Raw genomic sequence first — 16,349 nt, forward strand, 5'->3', positions numbered from 1 at the left:
GCTCCCGCGCACAGATGCACACAGACGCATGCACGCCTGCACACACCAGTGTTGCACACGCAATCGCATCCGCAGAGGCACGCACACGGACTCTCGCGTTCACACCTTCACACACACACAACGCACGTAAAAAATACATTTAATTTTTTTAACATAATCTAAACCCTGAGACAAGGAGAAATAAAATAACGGAGAGGGCAAGTTGTTTTGTCTGTTATTTTGTTTATCATTGTCTCAGGGTTTACTTTCGTTCCTTGATCTTTCAAACCTGCCGGAATCTATACCGAAACTACCTCAAGTATAGTTTCGGTTTCTTTGCATGGGCAGCGCTTTGAAATAAAACTGGTAAAACCGTAAAACCGGCCGGCCAAGACAATCCATTTTTCCAATGGCGTCGCAGACTCGCAGTTTCATCTGGACGTGTCGTTTGGACGTGTTGACGGATTTAAAGGTGAGATATTATCTGCAACATTCTTTCGAACACTTGTTATTTGTTCGGGAACCTGGTAAGTGAATATAAAAACCTTTTATTGTTTACATTTGATGGGAGCGACCACATATGTCTGACTGTCTTTTTCGTGGTTTCGCGGATTGCTTTCGCTCTTTAAAAATACCCTGTGCCCAGAGTGCCCTCATTCAATTGCATTCGCACGGCGATATTTTGGGGTTCTTATTGTATCCGCGAGTTTATCGTTAATATTTTATTTTGAAGTTCTGCCGTGGTACTAGCGACATGATAACGGGGTGATCTGCTTTCAGCTTCTCAACCTGTACTATCGCGGACAAAATGAGCTGAAACAGTAGGGAGGCTCAAGTGAGGGTGGGTGCAACTGCTAGATCGGCGATCACGGGACGTGGACGCCATTTAATTGCTAAATTTTGCTGGGAGTCTATGGGGCAAAGGGTCGTTTTCTTTCCTAACTCGGGTCATAAAAGCCCATTAAGGTGCTTGAATAATTTACACAAGGTATAAATGATTACTTTTCCATGGCCACCAGTTTTGTTGCGATAGGTTAAGTATTTTTTTAACGCGAAAAATGGTAAATTCCGCCATCTTGGACGTTGCTGCTTGTCTGGCAACTTTGCTTTCTCCGCTCGACGTTTGCAATTCTCGGAGCGAGAAGGAAGCGAGAGAGGCTGCGCCAAGGCGCTCGTTGCTTGCAATGGGAGGCGAGAGGAGGAAAGGTGCATGGAGCAACGGAGTTGCAACAGAGCGGGCGCCTGCTCTCGTGCAGGCAACATTGGGGCATATCCTTTCTCGAATCCTCTCCCTCAGGCGCCGCCATTAAATTGCAAACGCTCTCCAGGTTTTGAGTTGCGCCCACCCTCACTACAGCCTCCCTATGAAACAGCGCTCCGCCCTGCGCCGCCTGTCGCCTTGCTCCGCACGCACGGCGCACCCTGAGGCCGAGATAATAGGGAGTTTTCGTAGATCGTTTTCGCCGTCCCGCAAGGCACTCCGCAACCCGCTATGATAGCGGGAACTCCACAGTCAAGGCTATCGGCGCGCAGGCGCAGTAGCAACTTCTTCGTTGCGGAACGCTTAGCGGAGGGGGCAGCGCGGTCTACGAAAACTCCCTAAATTCTCACTTGCGCTCGCTGCGCCACTGCGCTCTTCCGTCCGTCTGCTAGCGAGACGGCTTGTGCGACAGCGGGCGTGTGCGTGGTAGGGCGGCAGGGGGGGGGGGGGGGGGGGATGTGCATTGTTGAGGTTGTTCAGGCCACAGTTCAGGCGTTCCGCTCTAGGCAAGGGGTTTTGCGGTGTGGCAAAGTCGCTTTCACGCCACGAGGCGGCGTTTTGTTGCCTCCGTCGGATGATTCAAGTCCCCATATGGCGTGTAATTTTTATGGTCACTGTCGTCGTCGTTGCCCTCCTCGGCCTCGTCTCCGTAGCCAAGGGCCTGTGCTATACCGCACTACAACGCGCTTTGCCCTTTCTGGTCGATGCTACTGCGTTGTCCCAAGATGTGTTCGACAGTCTCCTCGTCGCCGCCACAGAGCCCGCAGTTTGGATCTTCTCCATAAAGCTCAAATCTGCGTCTCTGGGTCAGTAGGGAGCCCGTTCGAGCCTGGAACAGCAGCGCGCTGGCTCGGTCTCCCTGCTAGTGTGGATAGGGCGCTGGTTCCTTCTTGTGTTTCCTGTACAGTTGGAGGCTCAGTATCCTCTGCATTGTCCTTCTCCAGTCCTCTATTCCGGCCGTGTCACCTCTGCCCGTATTGTCCTCGCCCACTCCTGTTCCGTCGTCACCAGATGTCTTGTTGTGCCCCCACCGTACTTAGAATCTATGGTCTTTATTCTCTTCATCCAGCCTGTCTTGGACCCCTGATATCGGATGTGGTAGTACATCCCTCTGGCGTAGCTCTCCTGGGGAAGGAACTTTAGTCTGCCCATGTATGCAAGCTTCGACCTGGCCTCTCGTATCTTGTAGGTAGACATCCCATTTCCCCGGTTACCGCTGCGTTTGCTGTGCAGCTCAGCAGCCATCTCCCCAGTCTGTATTGATGTCGATCCAGACACTTTACCACTGTCTCGCTGTATGTAATCGCGTCATTCGCGTAAGTCACTGCTTGGACTGCAAGGGATTTCCATAGTAGCCTCCCAACCGAGTGTCTATTGTATGAGTGCCTGGCGAGATGCCACACCACCCCCTTCAGTTTGTTTGACTTTTTAATTACGTTTTTTTCCTGTTTGGTCAGGTAGTCCTTGCTGTGCGTTATTGTTACACCATGGTAATTGTAGGGTGTTGTTTTCTGTACTGTTTAATTTTGTAGGTAAAAGCTGGTGTCCAAATTCACGTTGGAGCCCATCCACTGCGTTATTCCTGCATTAAATTTAAGGTTGTCCCTCGCTGCCACCCCTGTGCAGATGTCAATCGTGCTGCATATTGGTTGAGGACTCTGCGAGGAGCACCACATCGTTCGCAAAGGCCAGGCATGGGATGCGCGTGTATTCTTCCTCTTTGTCCTTGGTCGTAGTGCTCAAGTGCAACCCTGCCCCTTCCTCCACCAGATGTTTGAGATGTTTGAGAAGGTCGTTTGTGTACACATTAAATGGTGTTGGTGATAGGCGACACCCCTGTCTCAGTCCAAAACTTATTGGTACTGGTTTTGATTTGTAGTTTTCTAATGTGTACCAGGCCTCGCAACCCCTGTACAAGCTCTTCATGCGTTCGACACTTTCCTTTTTGAGTCCGCTTTTCTTCATCTTATCCCATAATCTTTGGTGTGGTACTGCATCATATGCTTTCTCGAGGTCTAGGAATGCCAGGAACAACTGGGAGTTTTGGATGTCTTTCATTTCTATGGCTTGGGATTAACGTAAATAGGTTATCGCTTGTTCTTCTGTTTTGCCGAAAGCCATTTTGAGCTTCTACGAAAAAGTTGTTTTTATCATACAAGATCTGTAGCCTGTGGTTTATTATGCTTGCAAATAATTTGCAGACTGCTGATTATTGCGATTGGTCGATAGGCATTGAGGTCTTTTGGGTCTGCTTGTTTCCCTTTATATAGAAGCTTTACTCTTGCCTGTTTCTACACTTACGGTATTTCTGTTGACACCAGGCGTTCATTAAAGCATGTTCTGAGGTTGTTTGCTGCCTCTTTCTTAATTGCCTTCAGGAACTCGTTCGGAATATCATCCATACCGGTTGCCTTCTTGTTTTTCTGTCGTCTTATTTTCCTCTTCATTTCCCCCGTGGTTATGGGATCTAGTATGGAATGCTTCTGTATTTTGCGTTTTCCCAAAGTTTCTTTTTGACTGTATGTCTCTTCTGGGGTTTGCTTCAGTTTTTTGTTGTTGCTGTAAGAAGTACTCAGTCATCCATTCTTCTATTTCGCATTTTTCTTTCCGGTCTTTGCCCCCTCTTTGCAGCATACGTGTCTGTTCTTTCTTTTTTTCTGCATGCATTGTAGTAATTTGTCTCCAGAATTTCTCGTTAGATTTTTTTCCCTTTTTCAGTATGTCTTCCTCTGTCTTTCTGCAGAACTGTTGAATTTTTGTGGCCACTATACTTTGTTTCACCTTGTGTTGTACCGCAGGAAAGGCTACAAGCGTGAGCTCCTTGCTCTATGGCACACCTCGGCGGCACAAGCTCTCGTGCACCTAGGGCAGCTGCCAACGCTATGAGCTCGCACTTCTAGCCTTCGCTGCGGTACAACATGAGGTGAAACGGGGTATAGTGCCTTCACTCGAACTTTTTTTTCTTCAAAACATTCCCACAGGTAGTCTTGGGTGTAGCCTTTTCGTTGTGCCCACCTGTGCTGCCTGTTGATCTCTCGTCTTCCCAATTGCCTCCTTTACCTCCTGTCGAACCAGGGGCTTCGGTTTTATTGTTTCCCTTTTCTGGTTTTTTCCACTTGTTCTTTGGCTGTTTGGGTAATTAGGCTCATTAGTTCTTCATATGTGTTGTCTTTTGTAATTTTTTTCTCCAATTCTGATGCAAATTTTTCTATTTTATCTTCTGCTCCTAGCTTCCAGTAATTTTCCTGGATGTTTTTTTTTTTTTTTTTCTGTCTTTGGTTGTTGGTGTTTAGTTTTAGCAGTATTCTGTTATAATCGCTTGCACAGCTGCTTACCTTGCTCTCGTCTATGTCTATAGCATCTATCTTGATGTTTTCTTTGCCTGCCTCGTCGTTTATGAGGATATAGTCAATTGTTGATTTTTGGTTGTTGCGGCTCCAGGTTGTTTTTCCCTTGCATTGTGGCTCCAGGTTAACTATAGTTAAAGGGGGGGGGGGGTTCAACAATTTTATGGTTAAAAGAATTTGCATCTCCTCATTTTTACGTTGTTTATCGTGCCCTGGAGGATAGAGAAACCATTTCCTTCCTTCAAAATGTCGCGATTCCGCTGCATAATTGCAAAGCAAAAGCCGAGCTTTTTCCCGCACTTGCAGCGGCAAGTGGCAGCCGGAGGAACTACGGCTAGAAGATTACGTGACTTCGCTCGGCTCTAAGCTGCAGCCTAACGCCCGCTAATGTCAGCAGAGAGAGGGAGAGGAAATGTCCTCCGAGACAGCACACGGGAACCCACACGGCACTCCGAAGGACGTCACTAGGAGGGGGACCAGGTGTGACCCTGAAGACTGGGAGTGAGTTGAGGGGTGCCCGAAATGCCAATATTTATCTTTTTTTATGCAACAACTAGGACACGCAGGAGAAATCGGTTTTCTGTTCGTTACTTCAGAAGTGTCAGAGGGCAACTTCCACAAATTTTTTACCAAAGTCCGGAAATCGTTGCACCCCCCCCCCCCTTTATGCTGTTTTTTACTAGTTTCCTGAGTTCTGCTGCTTTGCTTTCCCTACCATCCAGTTCTAATATGTGGCAGTTAAAGTCACCCACAATCATTATCGGTTCATTTTGGAAGGTTGAGCCAATGTCTTTTGAGATGCAGTCGTAAATTGATTTGTTCCATGCCGGATCTTCATGTGCCGTTGCCGAGTAGGTTGTGCAGATGGCGCCACTTGCCCTCGAGGCTTCCAGCGCTCCCTCAATGGTCTAACCCGAGCGACTGGCAGCAAGGTTACAGTACCTGACAAAAGTATTGTATCCTTGTCCCCAACTTTGTCGGTTCTTTATAGAAGGAAATAAAACTAATTGAAGAACCTAAAATTGTAGTCACATGAATTTTTTTTTTTCTGTGAAAAGGCATTTTGATAAATACCGAAGCAGACATTATCTGCTTCTGTCCTCGCGAACGCCAACTGTCGTTTACGTGCACTTGCATTAATTGTTTATGTTCAGTTTTATTTTATTACTAACTAGCGTTCCTTAGGCCGCAGTTAACGCGTGAGCAACATAGTCTCGGCCCGTTTGCTTGAAGCGCTAACAGCTGCTAAAGTTAGCCGCAGTACCTAGGAGGGGGATTATTATATCACGTTACTGGCTCGGTAGGGATGCGGGGAAACGTGGCAGTGCCCCGGTGAGTGAGTGCCGCTCGCTTTGGAACTAATATGTCGTTGTAGCTGTAATATCAGGCGCGTTAGCAACGAATCGTGCAGGAGGCTTTCGCTTTGCCTTACCTCACTTAAATCGCAAAGCATGAGCAATGACCTTTTCTTTTTTATAGTTTTTGCATCTTTTTGCTTTTTAGTTTTGCTTAGTTTATAGTTTTGCTTTTTTGCATCTTTTTTATAGTTTTTTGATTCTGGCCATTACTAAGCCTAAATGAATGCGATAATTGTCGGCATGGCAACGTCTTTGGAAAGCGGATTGCCTTGACTCAATTGGCCGGGTATTGATAGCACATAAAAGCTGACAGCGTCCCATTAGACCTTTTTTTAAACTACCCAAGCATCGAGAACAACGCTGGAAGTGTAATTCTACGGTCCGCGCGCGCTGGCCTTTCTCTTATAAAAGATTCAAAGTAAATAATCATAATAAGGCTTTGACGAACGTGTGTGCGAGGCAAAATTTGTTTTGGACTTTTTGATTTAGAATAATTACTACTGCAGACGCTAGCACGTGCAATGCCTGTAACTACACTCGGTGCTTGGGGAATTTAGAAAAAGGTCTATTGGGACGCTGTACAAGCTTGCACAACGTCTTTGCGGAGCAAGCCACTGAGCTGCTTCGCCTAACTGCACCTAGCCGCCTAACTGCACAAACAATTTTGTTCTTAGCGTCCCTCAAGCAGGGTAAGCAACTGGGAAAATTAAAAGTGTCCTAATGTCACTCTTCTTTTTTATTTTGCCTGGAGTACATGTGACCGAACAACAAAAAATACACCCGTTATGTGGCATACTTACCTTTGGTAATGGAGCATTTCGCATCATTGGTGATTTCCTTCTCTTGCAATTAGAATGTGCAAACACTGTTGGAATGGCAGTCTGTTTCAGCTTCTTCCAACCATCTGCGCAATTTTGCTCAAACTGGGATCCTTCAAATTGCCTAGAAAAATATGATAAATTTTACTTAACAATGCCCTATAATTAACATTTGCATGCTTAGTTGCATCATGTACATTAAATCCAGGACAACTTATAACTCAATTTACTTAGCAGTCACTAGTTTAAACAGAGCTGTCATAACCAGGGCCCCTTAGAAGTTCCAGATAGTGAACATGAGAAATGCGCATAATTAACATTAACTTTGCCGTTTTGTTTTGTTTCATTTAAATTCCATGTGCTCGTATATCTTTATGCAACAAACAAGGATTGTAGCTTTAGTGATCGCACATGCTTATCTTGATTGCAACGAACTATAATTATGTCTCACTTTCTTGAGTTGAGCCAAAGTTTGAACTGCATATATGACCAGATCAATGCTATTTACAGTAATTTATAAATCCATACCATCCGTGATTGTAGCTGTAGATGCGATCACGCAAGGCACGGGTGATCATTTCCATAGTGGAAAGTTTTTGGAATAAATGAAAAGATTCTTACCTCACAAAGTCGGGAACCAGCCGTTGGCGTCCACGTGTCGCGCTTTATTTTTATTAGCCAGAGTTTCCCTCATTTTTGTTTTTCGGAATAATAAACAACCGAAAGCCGTCATGGCTGCTGTTAGAGCACCCGACGGCGCAGCAACAAATCATTTTCGTCTTTGAAAATAAAAGCTCAGAAAATCAAGAAGCCGGTAAACCTCCAGGGTAGCCTATGCACATGTACGGGGAATAAGAACAAAAATGGTGGTCGGGAGCGTGTCGATTGCAGCGGGTTCGTCGTTGCCACGCGGTTGCTAGGGCCAACGTCAATGCCGGTGGGAGGAGTCCAGGGTCCGCCTGGGTTCACCGAGGACAATGGATGGCCAAACTCTCCCCTATCTATGGCTCTGATCCTTGGCAGATGGAGGCACCATCTGTGAGATGCTGTCACAAACAGCGGCATTCTGTCTGCTGCTTCTCAGGGACGGCGTCCTCTCATAATCAAAAACAGTTTTCCACTTCTAACTTTTTATTCCGGTAATGATATGCATTAAAACTTAAGCATCTCGCTTGAACGGCTTCGGCTATGTTCCAACGGAGTTTGAGCTTTCTCCGAAGCCTAGTTTATTTTTGCGGTGCGAAAACCAGGGTTAGATTTTTTCAGGGACATTCTGTACAATAAGCTATTGCACCCTCCTCCTTGTTAAAAGTTCTAGTTGTTAGTGTTGTTTTACTTATTATATGGTGTGTCTTTCTTCATGATATGAACCACAGTGAAGTCTGAATTCTTGTGCTAGGTGCCACCCTGACCAGGCTGAAGCTGACATGATTAGCAAGCATCGTAACGTGAGTTGAATGATATGACAGCATATATTGACTACTGTGTGGATGTTCGTGCTTCGTGGCAGTCATGCGATAACAGTTGCCTTGACGTCACTTGTGTTGATGGAAGGTTGCCCTAATATGTCAGCAAGAACTATTGTTTGTTTTGATTAATTTGGGGAGCTTGTGGGCCATTACATGGAGTAACTTTGTACAGCATCCTTGTCTAAGGGCTATACCTGAAGGAGGATAATGCCTTATTTGCATTGCATTCCAAATCTCACTTTTTAATTACTTCAATAATACCTAGTAGCTGGCATTTGATGTCAGCTTCTGCCACATCAACCCATGACCTTTGATTGTGTGCCAAACACACCACTAAATAGAAATGGCTTCATTATTACGTTTTGTTCCTCCATTGCATAGGATATGGGAATCCCAGCAATTACATTCTCCAACGGTATTTTGTAATATTCACAATTTCAAATTATGTGAACAATTTTATAAACCTCCAAGTCACTCAATAACTGATCAATTATTTAAATAAATGTCAACTGTCAACCGGTTGCAAGTTTCTAATTAATGCACAGTCCCACCATGTATTACTGTTTGTGTATAATATCAGGAAATGTTGATTAAACATACAGGTTATTTCATAACAACTTTTTATGTCTGACCCATTATATTCAGTGTTTTCTAGATAAGTTTGAAGTTATATAAGAGAGTGCTCATCTTAAAATTAAGCCATACCACTGGATGTACACTAGTGTGTGACTGATACATATGTTCCCAGCGAAATGAAAGAAAGCATTTAAGAAGGGCAAACCACTTGCTTTGCTGTTTGTCTTTTCTTCTTTTAGGTGCATGGGTATTTACGTCTAAAAGTGTTAAAGTGAAATTTGCTGCTGCAGGACTAGTTTTCCGGACTCAGCTGGTTTGTCTGGCAGCTTGCAACCAATGGGAACCTGAGGAACTGCATCACAAAAGTGAAAGGGACGCCCACCCAGCACTTCTTCGAGGATGGTGCCTTGAAGAAGGGAGAAGTGCGCCTAAAGTGAATGCCATGGCAGGTGGGTCATTACAGTGAACCCCTAGCACAAATAATCCCAAACAAAAAAATATTAACAAATGGATTAGAAACAAAGAATGGAAATATGGAAAAAGAGGTGGAGGTGAACACACCGTAGCACTGTGTTTTATGCGTCTGTTCTCTTGTGTCCTTTGCACCGTTTTTTTTGTTTTTGTCTTAAATGATGGTTTATCATTTAGTCAGTATCAGCACTAGTGAACAAAAGTATGCTCTCAATCATTCCTATGAATTAACTGTGTGCTTGCAATTTAATCACGAACACTGTTTATGCTTGTGTCTAGAAATGTAACTCTTACAGTAATCTATTAAAGGGACATTGATAGGGTGTTTATGCTTGTTGAGGTTTTTGTTTGAACATGACCTACGATATTCCAACTACCCAGAACATTACTTGCGGATCCAAATTGTTTGTTTCTGCTCAAAAACAGCCATTCTTGAATCGGTTGCTTGCTATCGCACTCACTCTCTTTTTCATGGTTATCTGGGGTTTAAACTGTATGTACCAAATCTATTCAAAGTTTTGCATCATCTAAGGCACACACGCAACATTAAAAAAAAAGAAGAACATGAACCACATTTTTGTGGTCTCCAAAAGCCAGCAAAAATGCCGATTGAAAAAAAAAATCCTGCACAGATCACAGGAAGTACTTATACATATCATATTCAATACAGCGACGTACTGCGGGCTGGACGATACAATGGTGACGCATGATGCACCAACGTTGCGACGGATGAGGAGCTTTACTTCGGAACGGTCATTTGTGATACCAGCCAATTGATTGATCTTCAAGTGCAGACATCAAGCGTTTGTCGTGCAAAATAATCGCATGACAAACGGTGCACGCAAATTCGTCGTCGTCGTCTTTTCGGTTTCGAACTGCAGAGTTTTTTTGGCTTTATTAAATATGTACGTGGCTGTGTAGTAAAATATTTCCCGACTAGTATCTTGACACAAATTAAATCGCCTGGCAAAAAAAAAAAAATATGCACACTTTTAGGGCGTGTTAGTGTCTCTTTAAAGAAGAAAACCGAGGTGCAAGCTGGCACAGGTTAAACAAGGTGAATTACCCAATACAGTAGTAGGGATTCATGAAGGATGATGCAAACACTGAAATCTAAAACAATGGGCTAAAAATAAATAGGCAACCCTGAAGAGGGAGACACAAAGGCACTCTTTACAAATAATATTTTCCTGCTTACAACCACTCTACAAAGGGAATTCGTTCCCGGATATTGCAGCCTTCTACTGTACGCAACCCCGAAGGTCTCCAAGACAACAAACGAAATGAAGCAACCTACGAACCTCTGAGTAAATGTGGTTGAAAGAAGAATAGCTTGAGTTTTTAACCTAGGAAGTACAAAAAATTCATACACAAGGTCAAGTTTCCAAAAACGGGTGGACATCGAACTTGTTTCTAATGAAAAAATACAGGCAAAAAGCAGTGGTATAGCCAAGAATTTTTTTTTTCTTTTTAGGGGGCCCCTTCTCCTAAAAAGAAAAAAAAAATTCTTGGCTATACCACTGCTGGCTGGGATGTCCATTACTTGGGGTTCAGAGAGGGGTAAGGGGTCAAAATGCTTGTGTATAATATTATAGGGTCGGCTGTATTTCTGGGGTGGGGCTGAAGCCCCATAAGCACCCCTCCCCCTCCCTGGCTACGTCCCTGTACGCCTGGTCCACTCAGAGTCGAAACACAGAAAGGGCTCAGTCAACACATTTCTATGCTCTATTATTATTATTATTGATTCTTGCAGTATACGCTTGTAGTCATTCCCTTCGGTCAAAACTATTTCAGCAGGATCCCATAAGGGCGCACAATTATTACATTTAATCAAGTGGTTTTTTTTTGTTGCTTTTCTTGCAGAATTTTGTTGCAAAGATTGCATAAAAACAGGGATCTGTATTTGGAACTGTGAAAACATTTGAGGGAATAATTGTGAGCCTTTATGGATCTGTTCTGAAAAAGTTTTGACCCAAGAGAATGTCCACAAATTTATACTGAAAGAATCAGTAACAAAATTGAAGCTTGTAACTGTGGTGAATAAGTCTTCCCTATGTTTTGACTGTGAGTGGAAGAACTTTTTTAGCCTATATCTTTTTCCCTAGAACCAGGTTTGATGTCCCTCTTTTTTAGGAAGTTAATGTTGTGTATGGTGCTTTTCTATTCTCTAGGCTATAAGCTCGAGGGTATTCCCTGTTTCTTTGATCACATTTACACAGAGGTTAGTAGGTTGCTTCTTTGTATCTCTGTCCTTGAGTATGTTGGGGGTCGTGCTGAGTCCTGGACAGTGCAAGCTGAAATGTTAGTGCAGTGACCGAAATCCACTGCTTGCTGGGCTTCTACAAGAGATGCTGAAGTAGCAATAAGAGGCGGTTTGAGGACAAGAGTGCATGGCCACTGCTATGCGACTCTGCCTGTTTCTTATTGTTTAGGAGCACCTCGATTTGAGTCATCTTTATGTTTTGCTATCGCCTAGCCGTGCTTGTTGGCGCCTCAATTATCTGGGCCGGTGGCCTTTGTCCCAGCCAAATAACTTTGTCTTATGACTCAGCAGGCAAACATAATGGTGACTATAAACAATCCCAGAAGCAGCACGTCTGCAGCAAGGTGTGCGGTTCTCAACCATGATCAGGCCGAGTCAGGCATCATGCCACTACAATCTCTTCTGAACGTTATCTTTTATCGCTAGTTGAAGTTTTCTTGTTAAGGCAGTGCCATTGTTGTCAGTCGTCGCTTGGTCAATTCAGCTTCTAGCAACAATGACTGGACTGTCGGGCTGAGCATTGATTATAAATTTAAACATCATTATAATTGCCATCCCTTAACCAATTATTAATAGATTAATCATTCTCATTCCTTTCCATGCATACTCAAAATTATATATATTTTTGTTTGCCTTTACTGAATGTTTGATAAACAGTATACAAAATTGAATATGAATCAACTTCAATACATAGTTGACAACAGTTTGAGGACACGCTCGCAGATTATTACTTGAGTTGCATGAGGCAAAGGGGTTTGTTGATATTCATCGGCAAGAGCGGCTTCCTTTGATTGTTCTCGCTGCTCTAAACAGACACTCAATATATGTTAAAGTGGCCAGAGCACATGTAACCCTCTGCACCTTGTCTGGAGTTACAAATCTTGCCCTTACAGTTTATTTTAGGTTAAAATTTCACCTAAACTTTGCCCTTCATATACATGTACTCGGCCATTTCTCTATGGTAAAAGCATTTAATTTTGATTTTCTTTTCGTTCGTCATGGTTTTACCGGTTGACCGGATAAACAGAATAATCCAGATTAAAGCAATATTTGATTAATTGGTCGGTTATTCTATTCATTGCCCAGCCGTACTCTTCAATAGAAAGCACTAAGGTCCAGCAAAATATTTTTGTTTTGGAGATGGTTGTAATTTATTTTTATTTATTTAGAGGATACTACAAGCCATCGAAGGCCCAAGTAGGTGTGGGATACAACATATACATTCACACATAAAACGAAAGCAAATAACACGACATTAAAAGGTTTACAACTAACTAGCAAATATACAGGATATATTATTTAAAAAAAAGGGGAGGGGGGAAAGCAAGCATCAAGCAGTATTGGAAGTGCACCCATGGAAAGGGTTTCTTAAAGTCTCTCTCTGTATGTTTTGTTGTGTGCCACTTAATTGAGAACCTTTCTCTCCATTTAAATTTAGCTGAGCCCCAGCCTTCGGTACATTCATCATAAGACATTTCTTTTACAGTGAAATTTCAAGGCAATGTCAAAATTATTGCAAGTTGAAGCAAACCAAAATCACAGAATGAAGTGATGGTTTCCTCCTTTGTTTAGAGAGAACTAATGTTTATCAATATTTTGTTTGAAGGTGCTTTTATGACAAAAGGTGTCGCCAACCTCTGCTCAAAACCATGTGGCTTGCGGCTTTAGAACCCATCACAATCAAGTGTTATTTAAATTTTTATCTTCATCATCATCATTTTTTTGAACCACAGCATTTTTTAGAGCACCAGTTTTACTAAGAAACTTTCATTGCCAGAGACTCATGCTCTTATTAATTGTGCAATGACAGTGCAGCCACCAACTGCCATTTCTAGTGAAATAGCGGTCTCTGGTGTAACAAATTTAACAATGAACAGTGTGGAATAATGAAAAACAGTCCACTGCTGTTTTTCCAAGGTCCAGTGACTTGCTTCTGCAGGCATTTATGGTTTTCCAATGCAGTGTAAATGTGATCAAACCAAAACAGAAGATAGAGATGTGCTGCGTTAATGGTCCCTAGACCTTCCCAGTGGTGATGCTCCTCCTCACCTTTTCCTAGGCAACGAGCGAGAGGACTCTTCACTAACGTAATCCGTCTTGGGCTTCTGGTATAACGAAGGCCACTGGGAGGGGCTCGAGGGCAGTCTGCCTCGAGGGGAAGTTGACTTCTTGATTGCTGCTACTTGGGGACTCCAAGATAGATGGACGAGGCTTTTCAGCAGACCTAGGCTATCCTGGAGTTTGGGGTGGGCATGTCCCTCTGTGTTATGGACGTTTGCGAGTTGTGTTATTTTCCTACATGGCGACAGCCGCCTCCTGTGCATAAGTGAACTGGTGCTCATTTTTTGTGTAAGGTTGCTATTCATGTCACTGAAGGAAGCTTTACACTTCTGGTGTGGCATGTCATTTATTTGGCAGCTAGAAAAGCTGTTGCTTGAAGTTAGTGTTCAGGTTCTTGGTTTTGGGAGGACCGGAAATATCTTCTAATACACTTGACTCTCAGTAACTCAAACTCCTGGAAGCCACAGACTTTAATTTGAAATATGAGAAGTTTGAATTATCGGAAATGTATGGAAAAGTGATATGAGGCAAGGTATGAAATTGCTATTGGAATAACTACATGTACCAAGCAGTTTTTTTATACTATCCTCTGCACAGGCCTGTTTAAAAAAGGGCACACGTAAAACATTGGTGAGGCTTAAAGCAAATATTAATACTGGCGGAATATTTTCTAATTGAATATAGAATAGTTTCTCAAAGCCTTTTACTACTGTTGTGCCGTGCTTAAACAAAAATTCAGCTTAACTTGTGAGGGTTGTTCCCAACCTTACCCTTGTCCACTTCTAAGCTCAGTTAGTTTTAATATAACTACATCTATGAACTGTGGCCTCTGTAAGTCCAATGCCCACATTGGGGTGGCATCCAAATGACAGATTTCACATAAAATTAAACCTGAAGAAACGCCCAGCTATCCTAGTCGAAGGAATTTATAAATCTGCTTGCTATATGCAAATATTCTTTCTTTTATCTGGAATTTAATCCCCCTTAGAAAAATCAAAGAAGCACAAATAATGAAAGCAGATTGTCAGGACAGTGCTCCTTGCATAATCGGGTTGGGTTAGTCCCATCGAGTGTGCTTCTCACCTAGCACCCGTATACTGCGGCAAAGCAATGACCACGAGATTCGCGTGTATTGCTTTTCCGGAGTACACAGGTGCTCGATGAGAAGCGCACTCAACGGGGCTAACCCTCCGCAATGGACAAATAGTGTGAACGGAGCGAAAACATTGTTGGAATTAATTAAAACATAGCTAAAAAACTAAATTTTTAAATTTGTTTGAATTAACTGGCAGTAAGAAATATCAGAGTTTGAATTATTGCGAGTCCACTGTACTTATTTTAGTTCAGACAAAACATTATTTAGTGGCAGCTGTCAATGCAAATAGTAGAGGTTGTATACTTGATATACTTTTTTTCTGGTGCCGTAGTTTTACAGTTTTAGAGGATTTTAAACGATCACATGAAATTGGTAATACAGCACATCATTATGCTGTAACTCGCCTCTGGCAAGCACATTCCAGTGTTACAAGCAGATTATACTTTTTCATGCAGCCATATGAGTGGCAATTCTTCGGTTTTCTGCTTGTCTAGTTTGGTAGAAACATTGTTCCGAAATGGTGACATGAAAAGAAGCTATTAGCCTAAATTAAATTTTGTTTGTCTTGATCCTATAAGTGAATTGCTCTCATAACATTTTGCAGGCATTGCGCTGAGGCTTGGGCCATGTGGAACTGGAGGCAGCCAAGTCATCAAAGAAGATAGGACTTCGGCTCATTCAGAAACCATGTGAACTACGGCACAAGAGGCCCAGGGCACCGGGACAGCTGGCTGAATAAACAGCTAAGCCTTTCAAACATTGAAGTGTATGCTATCCCAAGGAGAGTCCCTATTGAAAATATTTCTAAAAGGGCCCGTCAGCCTTGAAGGATTATGGGACCTCACAGGCCTTCAAAACCCTTCAAAAATACTCCACAGAAAAACCCTTCAAGGATACCCCATAGAAAAACCCTTTAGCCCCACAGCCCTTTAACCCGTCAGGCCCTTTAGCCCATCAAACTTTTAGACGCCCAAATGTCCGTGAACCATAGACAAAAATGCAGGTCAAAACACTGAAAATTTATTGCCGACATTTAGTTTTACATGCATATTATAACTCAAAAAGCAACGCTTGTTCAAACCCGGCGCAAGGAACTGTACACGAAAGGGATCACATCAAACAGGGACAACTGACATCCTTATCACAAAGAAAAATACCTTTCAAAGTACTCACAATGCCGCTGGGTATATTCCTGATGTACGGTAGTTCAGCTAATAAAACCGAGCAGGTGCACCTCACGGACACATACACAGTCTCAGTAAGCACGTTTAGTGAAAACCACAAACTCGTAAGCAGCACCCGCCGCCGTTGAGAAATCCCGAGCACAGTCACGGTTTCGTCCATGATGACGTCGCGCCGGCGTCTTCGGCGTATTCTTTGCTCGCTGGTCTGAAGTCGGACGGACGAAGAGGCGCAAGGAACAAGTCCGGACAGCGGCCGTCATCCACCGTCTCAACACCCACAGTGCCATAATCCCGGTGCGCAGGCACAACATGCGGTGGGACGCTGACCCCGACTGCCAGGCTTTGCGGCGAGTAAGCCGACACCGGCCACCATCTCCTTGAATGCGCTGAACACAAAGGCGCTCGAGCGGTGCTGAAGGCGGCCTGCGCCGAACTATGGTTCACCTGCGGTACCAAGAAAGAAACT

At 43.4% G+C, this 16,349-nt stretch overlaps 1 long non-coding RNA gene across 2 annotated transcripts; it reads left to right on the forward strand.

Annotated features, from left to right (window-relative positions):
• Positions 1-390: 390 nt before the first annotated feature.
• LOC115311210 lies at positions 391-15,477 on the forward strand. 2 transcript variants are annotated; one of them, XR_005716957.3, is made up of 4 exons: positions 391-451; positions 8,163-8,211; positions 9,135-9,257; positions 15,304-15,477. It is a non-coding gene; the product is annotated as an uncharacterized LOC115311210 (long non-coding RNA). The 2 variants fall into 2 exon arrangements; XR_005798725.2 differs by lacking the exon at positions 391-451 and adding an exon at positions 5,002-5,088.
• The last annotated feature ends 872 nt before the right edge of the window (positions 15,478-16,349 follow it).

This window comes from Ixodes scapularis, unplaced genomic scaffold, assembly GCF_016920785.2.
Source record: "Ixodes scapularis isolate PalLabHiFi unplaced genomic scaffold, ASM1692078v2 PGA_scaffold6__148_contigs__length_123643588, whole genome shotgun sequence".
Classification (NCBI taxonomy): domain Eukaryota; kingdom Metazoa; phylum Arthropoda; class Arachnida; order Ixodida; family Ixodidae; genus Ixodes; species Ixodes scapularis.